Genomic DNA, 9646 nt, shown 5'->3' with positions numbered 1-9646 from the left:
CCACTAAGACACATTGATCGGAGGGTCCTACAGTGATATAGCCTCGAGTGACTAATGAGCTGTGTGTGTTGTCTCTTGGGGAACTCACTAAGCTTCGTACTTACCGTGTTATGTGTTATGTGTTTCAGGTTTTTCTCAAGATCGCGGGAAGACACTGGTTTGATTGTATACACCAGAGAAATAGTTATATTTTGAAGATCCTAGATTTTAATCAAACAATTATGGAGTTGTGATTTGTAAATTAAATAAATGAGATTTTTGTGAAATGTGTTATGAGAATTATGCGATTTTAAATGAAAATTTTAGTTGAAAAGTTACGGTGTTACAATAGATCTACCAACCATTTGATTGATCTTCTTAAGAGTCTTCAAAGATCTGAATCACACTTACGAGATTTTTCTTCCATTGGAGATCGATTTTTCATGGAATTTTCGAGGTAGTTGTTTTTTCTTGAACCCTAGAGAGATTTCACTAGGCCGCATCCAACCGGTTCATCATTGTTGTTGTTTCTTTCGATCTAAGAAGCATGTCAGATTTGCCTACGCAATTGTTCAGCTCATAAAATGATTGTGTTTTCTTTACTTGCATATATTGATGGAACGGTTCTTGAACCCTAAAAAGGATTCATCTTTTTTCGTTTTTCTTCGGAGGTAACTGTTTTTGTTAAATCCAAATACCAACCCGTTATCCTACTCCAATTTACCAGGCTACACAAATTATTCCTCCTTTGCATTAAATGCAACCACATATTCAATTCGTTATTAGGCCTTGTTACAACTATTTTAATTATTTTATCACTACAAGAAAAAGACCCTTTTACGACGCGCAAACGACGACACTCATTGATTTATGTTACGCAAAAGAGAGTGACATTTAAAAAGAGTCATCTCTTCAAAAAATTGAAGGATTTAGGTCACGCATTATTGCATGCCCTTAAATTAGTGTCCAAAAAAAACACGGAGGACACCTATAATAAAATGCGTGTCGTCTAAGGATGTCGCTTTATAAATTTAATTGGAACGCGCATTCCACCCTTTAATAACAGGGGGAAAATGAAATCCTAAAAAATTAAAAACCCTGAATTCCTTTTTCTCCTTCTCTCTTGCCCTAATTATCGACGCTCCTTCCTTCCCCCCTCCCGTGCTGCCTACTTCTTCCCTCGTACTTCGACCATCGTTACTTGCCATTCCCGGTCGTCGATGTCGATAAGTAGGCATGCCACCAGCCGACAACCTTCACTCTCTCCTTCTCCTTTTCTCTATAAACCCTAATACGCCTCCAACACTACCGAATCCCTTTTGTTTATCCTAAAGGAATAACGCAACCAAGCTCGTATCTTAGAATAAGTCCCCGATATCAAAGAAGAACTAGGGATTTTATTCTCTGGACCTCAAAAGTGTGCACCCATGAACTAGGGCTTTTATATCGTCGTGTTTAGGAAAAACAACGATATCCGCTCTTCCTCCTCGCCATACAACTAATTCTTCGTCATTTCCTTGTTGAATATTGCTAAAGCGTGTGATGGTTAACCCTTGAAGAAGTTATGAAGAGAAGTCGTAATCTAAGGGTGCATCTTTTAGTAGAGATGGTCTGGCAAAGATCTTATATTCCCACCTATCTGAATGGTAATCTGAGCCTAAATCGACTCACGAAACATTCTCACGGAAGCTTTATTAGACATTCAAATCTCATCAATAGTTTTTCAAACCTCCACTTCTCGCCAAATAATTCCACGAAGATTCTTTCTCCGCCTGTAATTTTCAAAAGCCCCATCATTCACTTTCTCTCTCCATCATCGACATAATTTCTTAGGGTTCTACAAGGGGTTCTCTCTAAATTCTTCATCAATTCAATCACCATGTGAATTGAAATTATCTTCTGGAACCCTAACTCTCGGAGTAACTCCTCATTCTCATTCGAGTAAGAACATCATTAAAGTTTATGATATGTGTTGGTTTTACATCTTAACTTTAGATTATCTATTTTTAATTATTTGGATTCTATAGTTTTGTTTCTTTAACCTTTGTGTTTACTACTACTTATGTAAACCATTATACCAATCTGTTTACAACTTTACCTACGTTTACACATGAGTCTCTCTAGTTTTTATTTTTGTTTGTTCACTTGATTTGTATGATTACGGACTCGTGCTATGACTCATAAAGTGTGAAATATTCTTATTGATATCGATTTTAGTTCCTTTTCCACTAATTGGCCACAATGAAAAGCTTCTCAATGTGCGCCTAAATGCTCAGTTGACTATAGTGAAGTGGAGTTTTGACTTTTGACAGTCTTGTTTTTGATTTCCTTAACTTTTTTCATAATGTAATTGAAAATCAAAATCTTTGGCGTTTTTAGAGGATTATAATTTGTTGAACAGCTAAAAATGTTTGACCACATATTTCAGAAAATCTCTTTCAATAGTGATGCATTTGAAATTTGGAAGTTTTCAATTTAAAAAATGATATGAATAATAATCTTACACACGTAATCAATTCCAATCATCTCTAGAATTCTAGAGCTTTTTGTTATGTTACAACTTTCAACTGTAGGAGATATTCAGGAACGCTTTTTGACTCTTCTTTTATGCTTTAAACGAGTCAGGCCTCTATCATTGTACTTTCCAAAAACAATAAATTAATGATGATATCATCTTAAATATGTTTATGCGGCTCATAATGAAGTTATAGGATCTGTTAATAAAGTCACGTAATTGGTCATTACCATAAAAATGATCATAGAAAAATGACCAGGTAATCTAATTGTCGACCAAGACCTCCCATGTCTATCATATTCCTAAAGCGGGTAATATGGTAATTTACTCACTTTCTGTGAAAGAAAATTAACCTTTAAATATTAACAACACTAGAGTATAAAGTCTATTGTAGGATGCTTTGACAAATAAACCATATAATCAAATCACGATTGAAAATTTTACCTAACAAGTCACAAATATTTTATTTTAGAATATATGCTTTTATTATTTGGCTTAATGGTTTATTATTGCAGTGTTAGAAACATTTATTCATCTTTTTTTTTTTTTCACTCTAGGTGTAGGAAATTACAAAAAATAAGGAATACGGTAGCTTAAAGATAGATTTACCCATGATCCAGTTAAAATAACTCTTCAATGTAAATTATTTCATTGTTAGACAAGTGAATCTTCATATTTCTCCCTTACTAAGGTTGAAAAGATTCGTGAGAGTTTATGGAGGAAACTTTGCTGCAAAGGTATGTTAACTATCAAGATTGATGCAATAATTTCATTATTTGATTGTGTTTTGGATGCTTCACAATTTTTACATATTACATTTTCATTTAAGAAAAAGGTTTTCACATAATTTAATTTTTGTGGTTTATAATTTCACATAATGTGTTCGATGTAATGCCGGATTGAGATTATTCTTATTTATCTTACCTAGATTCAAAATTTGATCCTTACCTTTTCAATCATTGTCAGGGTAATGGATTTAAGAAGTCTTTAAATTTCAAATTAGGCAATGGACTATATCAAGTATAAAAGAACAATATCTGTTGAGGAGGTAATTTTGATGATGATTTTGTGTGGGTATATATAAACTTAATGGTGAGTTAACTTTTTTGTGATACCCAAACTTAGATGTGGATCCAAACCTGTTTTGGTATTAGGGGAGAAGCATATGAAGGTCGTTTTCAGTCTGCCCAGTAATAGACCCTTTGATATTGTTGAGCCTGTAATCAGGAGACAACCCAGGAGGTAAGGGTAATCATTTTCTATTATGGAAAAGGGCATTATGGGTAATTGGCAGATATGGATGCTCAATATAAAATATGTTGTTACTTGGTGTGCATGTTGATGGTCAATTTACTGGATTCCCCAAATCAAGAGAAGATTTTAAGAGTCATATAATAACAAAAGAAGAATTAGTACCAGATATTGATCTTGAAACGGTGGAAAATGGCAAATGACTACTCGGGGAGTGACTTGAAGGTTATTATTGTCTTTCTCTCTCTCTCTCTCTCTATATATATATATATATATATATATATATATGTGTGTGTGTGTGTGTGTGTGTGTGTATGTGTGTTTCGTTACTAACAGTTGTGTTTTTTGTATGTTGAAATTAGAGAATCTTTCTTTGGCAGCTGCAAATCATCCAATAAAAGAAATTTTGGAAAATGAAACGAAGGTTTGGTTCCTTGACGGTTATTAATTACAATAAAAACTTTTATATACATAAATTGTCTAACTTTTTAAAGGATGTTAAAAGGGTTAAAAATACCATCCTGTCCCTATACATTACTCACTTTTTTTTTTTTTTTTTTTTTCTTTTTTGTAGTTTGATTGACTTCAACATGTGGTTATATGTTCGTCTTCCTCGGGTAAAAACCTTTATGAATTAGTTTAATTGCTTTTATTATCAGAGAACTTTTGATTTCCTTTAAAAAACCAACTGGTTATAAACCACATAGGATCATATTCTACAGGTATCAATCATACCACTTTCTACTTTTTCCTGCTAAAACTTGTAGAAAGTTTCTCATTGTTGTATTACCACAGGGATGGTTTCAGTGAGAGGTAGTTTAGCAAAGTCTTGATGAGTGAAATGGATAAAATCCGGAAGGTATATGCCACCTATAACATTCATTGTTCCTGGCATAGTTGGCTTCATACCGATTGATGTTGGAGGGCAGACAAGATTCACCAAAACACTTAGTGCTAGCATAGTATCGAGTATCTCTTAATTACCCCAGACATGCTTGAATAGAAACCTCCATCCACACCCACCAACTAGATAGCCATTATGTGCGAGTGAAGAGTTTAACTCTGCATTTTCAAGTAGAATTGAATAAGGTGTATGTTGTTAACATCATGATTGAAACATTAAAAGGCTATACACTGTATTTAATGTTAGTTTCCCAGATTGGAACATGGGTGCCTGTTTATATGGGTTTGAGGGTTTGAGCTTCTTCAAAGCCGTGTCATTGCTCTGTTTGTTGTTGGTGCTTCTCGCGTCTTCCAGATATGCTTTAGAGTTCTTTACTGGTATTTTTCTAATTTTCTATTCCTCTAATCTTTATACATACACACACCTTTTACCTTTGTTTCTTCAAGTTTTGAGTATTCTTTATCTACATAGGTATCTTGGACACTGTATAAGTTATGCGTTTGTGGGGTCCGTCTTACTTGGCACAGGTAAATTATAAATATTATTATTGCTACTAGAAAATAAACTATGAAGAAGCTTTACTTTTTTTTTTTTTTTTTTTTTGTAGCTTGTCACATGGATTGAGCATCTTTCAAGAGGGTTATTATGGTGTGAAAGATACTTTAAATCTTGAGACAAATGCCGAGTCATCAAAGGTTTGTTTTGTACAATGTACATATCAACACATGACTGAATGATGGATTATTTTCCTATAAAAAGAATTTCATAATTGGTGTAGGGACCAGAAGGTGAAGAAAGTGCTGCACCAAGCTAAAGATTGTTGTCCTCTGAAGGGTAATTCACTCCTATATATCATCATCTTCCTCTTTGCTTCTTTTACAGAATTCCATTTCATTTTAGATTCCAATTCCATTCCAGACTAATAATGTAATTGATTGATTGATGTAGGGAGAAATTGAATTCAATGAACCTTCTGTTATACATGGTGCCAGTAGCTGTAGTGATATTGCACCTGCAAGAAAAGATATCAACATTGTGTGGTACCTGCTTTTCAACTCTCCAATGATATATTGTGTAAATTTGACCAATTTCTTGGTTACTAAGCACACAAGCTCCTTAACTCTCCAGGTCTCATTCTTTTCAATTATTTGTATATTATATAAGTATTAATAATAGAATTTGGATCATGTGTTGGGAAATGCAAAAGGAGCAGTGGCTGTTGCGGTGTCGATTTTGATATTCAAGAATCTAGTGTCGATAACATGGATGCTTGGATACTTGCAGATGGTGAAGAACATGGTGTATGCGGTAAACAATTACAATATAGGTAACTTATAAAAAATTTGTATTTTTTAATTTTTAATGTATTGTGTTTTGTTTATTTATTTTTATTACATTTATGCTATATGCTACACAGGGAAGAAGAGTATTTATACTTGAGGTTAGTAGTGGACAAAGGAGTTGCATTGGAATCACTAAATCCTCCAAAAGTGGCAGAAAATCCAGATTAGAATCAACATCTTATGTTCTCAGAAACCGGAAACAACAGAACAGGTAACAGTTTTGGTCACTGTAACAGTTTTGGTCCCTACAGTTTTGGTCCTTGTACAGTTTTTGTCCCTGTAACAGTTCTAGTCCCTATAGTTTTGGCCCATTTATAGTTTTTGTCCCTCTCTCTCTGTAGCTAGTGTGGTATTATGACTTCCTTCTCCCATTCTTTCTGCCCTCTATGATGAACCTCCCCCAACCTGAAATGTGGGAGCAATGGTGCGTACTAAATCATCATGGTCGCGATTAAGAGGAAAACTCAGAACAGCGTTGCTGGTGGCTACCAGATCGACCATGGTCAATCAACCCAACTTTGTGAGTATGATACAGGCTTTGAAGAATGGATCTTAGGTTTCGCTGGATGAACTCAATCTCTCTCCTCAATTTGTTCTAGAGGTTTGACTTTTACTTATGTCCTATTAATTTTCCTATTGAGTTTTAAATTTTTTCAATATCTATACTAACATATTTGTTGAAATAGGGTTTGAATGTTATTTTAGATCACCGACCAGAAGTTTTTATACCCTTCATATTTCAGAGTTTATGCTTGTCATTGTCCCCACAATTGAGTTTATAGAAGTTTAGGACTCAAGTAAATGAAGACCAACAGGAACTAAGTGTGTAAAGGGATTATTGGTCCTACCCAGTATGAACTTGTGTTTGCAGGTTGATCCAAAAGTGTCAAATAGATCATCACGTTTTGTATAGGAGCTCATCTCCATGATCTTATTCACTGTTGCTATTGGCTTAATGTGGTAAGTGTTTATCTTCAGTTATATGTGCATGCCATTTACATGGGTTTGCTTAAACCCAACCCATCTATTTTGATACCTATTCAGTTGGTGGAAAAGCATGTTACATGATAATATTTTATTTTCTTTTGAATTATTCTTGAAATATGGTTGATATTCCTTGTTCTGGGTAATGGGTCCTGCTGTACTTCAGAAGTATATTGGTGGTTTAGGTGGTATAGGTTTGTTCTTTCTACAAATGTTCAAAAAGTTATATTGGTTTAGGTGGAATTGATTCCAATGTGTTTTCTAAAGTTTGTAGATTAATTTTTTTTTAATCTTTAATAATCAAACTCTTGGTTTAATGTGTTTGTTTTAATGGCAGTTGTTGATTGAAGGAAACCAATTTGAGGAAATGTGTTTGTTTTAATCTTTAATAATCATTTTCTTTTTGTTATACTCCCTCTTCAGAAGCCAATTAACTTTTTTTTTTTTTTTTTTCCGAAAGCTAGTTTCAATGGGATTGGATGTTGCAACAGATAATCCTATTGGAATTTGGTTTAGTTTTTATGTTGAGACATATATTGAAGCTGCATACAGTCAGGTTAGTTATAATAAATTTCATTTCAATAAATGGATCTTCATTAGTGTCTTTTCACCAATCTTGTCCCAATGGTAACCATTAAAGCACCTTTGCATTAACAGTTGATCTGTTGTGAACCAAGAGTTGTTGTGGAAAGAGAAGTGTTTTTGGAAGACTTGTCACTTTGAACTAGAAACTCATCCCTTGCACCACTTTCTGAATGCAACATTCCATACTATAAGTAGAACCCCACTAAGCGTACATCAATACAAGGTCTTTTTTAACACCTAAACATATTAAATTTCATAATTATTATTTATTACATTAATGCTTTTAATATGTTCTTTAGTTGCTTACACCATCAATTCTCATTGGTCGATTGGTTAATGCCCATCAACATCTCCTAGCACTAAGGATATCAGATTATCTTGGAATACACCAAGTTCTGTGATATTTCCAATACCAATGATAAGGAAGAATTACAATCTGGTGTTGTGGAAGGAGTCAATCTCTTTGGGAAGTAATGGAGCCAAAAGAAGGTAGTCTACTCTAGGTGCAGTTTGTTATTATTCTATTGGTGATTTGAAGCATGGAGTTGATGCCTCCTGCAAGTGAAGTTACTTAGATGGAATTTGATGTCCATAGTAGATTAGATGCAAATTTATAGATTGTAAGAAATAGAATTGTATGACATTAAGTTTATGCAATGGATTCTATTTTTTGTATAAGATATTTTATTTTTTATTATGAAAGATTAAATACAAATTTAATTTGAAAATAAGTAAACCTATAAAGAATATTTTTTTTAAACATTTAAAATTATGATACGCAAAAATTTGTGTCATCTTCATTTATGACATTGCCTTTCTTGACAGGGGATTTCTTGATACGCATTGTGTGTCATTAACACGCGCGTCGTAAGGTTACGACACGTGAATGCGTGTCGTCTTCCTTTATGACATGGCCTTCCTTGATACGCATTGCGTGTCGTAAACGCGCATCGTAATTGCGCGTCGTAAATGAGCATCGTAAATGCGCGTCGTCTCTTTTTATGACAGGGCCTTCCTTGACGCGCATTTGCGCGTCGTCTAAGCCTTTTACGACGCGCAATGAGCGTCGTAAAAGGCTGTTTTTCTAGTAGTGTATTTAGCCAATCACAACCACATATTATTTTCTTAGCCCATATTAGAGACACTTGAGCACTTTCATCGTTACACTCTACAAGGCAAAGCAATTTAATGGAAGATGGCGTTAACAATATTAAACAAATAGACCAATGATCATTACTATGAATTCAACAATAAACAACTAAAACCTACGCAAAGTTTGAAAATAAAAACCCACATAATGTTTTTGTATTGGAAATTCATGTAAAATATAGTTTTATATTCTATCCCACTATATAACGAAATTAAAGCCATTTGAATCCATTATAACTTTGCTAGACCACCTCTAATGACTTCGTTTAAAATAATAGCTTTATTTTCAATCCACATGATACAGTTTAAGCTCTCTAGGAATGCCTAATACTCAAGCATGTAGACCCTTGTACCATCAGAAGCATCATAATAATTTTGTTGTATCTTTCCCTAAGATACATCTACAAAGAAATAGAATGAAATTGTGTGTACTAGTGGTGCTTGTCATTTTTCTAAATCTGTATAAACTTACACCAATAATATTTGTTAATACACAAACAAGATAACATAAGTTTAATTTTTGGGTCCATGGAAAATGTGGTGGTTGTCGAGGCCAACACAAATAATAACCCTAAGTATTACACACTAAAATAGTGTATAGTGGTAAAGGGATCGAATCCACGGAGATTGGTTCAATTTATAACTCTATGAAAAATCTCTTTGTAAAAATACTTGTAAAATGACAATAAAAATAAAATGGGGGGTTTTGGTGTTTTGAAATACTTGAAACAAACTAGAATTAACTGTGATTTAAATAGACAATTGCAACAAAAATAAGAATTTGATGTAAAATCAATAAGGGAAAGATGGTTGACTTAAAGTTTTCTCACTTTGACTTTTGATGAACATATCATTAGAATCCAATAGTGCAATACTTTGATTTAAATCCTTAATTTGGTTATAGTAATCCAAGGAGCTTGAGATTACCTAGACTTT

At 33.7% G+C, this 9646-nt stretch overlaps 1 long non-coding RNA gene across 19 annotated transcripts; it reads left to right on the top strand.

Moving 5' to 3' along the window:
* Positions 1-1096: 1096 nt before the first annotated feature.
* On the top strand, positions 1097-8239 carry LOC145012433 (uncharacterized). Of its 19 annotated transcripts, none has more exons than XR_013664503.1 (17): positions 1098-1920; positions 3052-3231; positions 3461-3542; positions 3620-3970; positions 4108-4169; positions 4320-4362; positions 4541-4834; positions 4904-5026; positions 5121-5176; positions 5257-5344; positions 5428-5483; positions 5598-5777; positions 5857-5976; positions 6067-6203; positions 6334-7532; positions 7634-7784; positions 7861-8239. It is a non-coding gene; the product is annotated as an uncharacterized LOC145012433 (long non-coding RNA). The 19 variants fall into 19 exon arrangements; XR_013664507.1 differs by having other exon boundaries at positions 4541-5026; positions 6334-6593; positions 6864-7532; XR_013664497.1 differs by having other exon boundaries at positions 1099-1920; positions 3620-3736; positions 3872-3970; positions 4541-5026.
* The last annotated feature ends 1407 nt before the right edge of the window (positions 8240-9646 follow it).

The sequence above is a fragment of the Lactuca saligna genome, chromosome 8, assembly GCF_052625555.1.
Source record: "Lactuca saligna cultivar CGN05327 chromosome 8, ASM5262555v1, whole genome shotgun sequence".
Taxonomy (NCBI): domain Eukaryota; kingdom Viridiplantae; phylum Streptophyta; class Magnoliopsida; order Asterales; family Asteraceae; genus Lactuca; species Lactuca saligna.
This window is presented reverse-complemented; position numbering and strand designations above follow the sequence as displayed.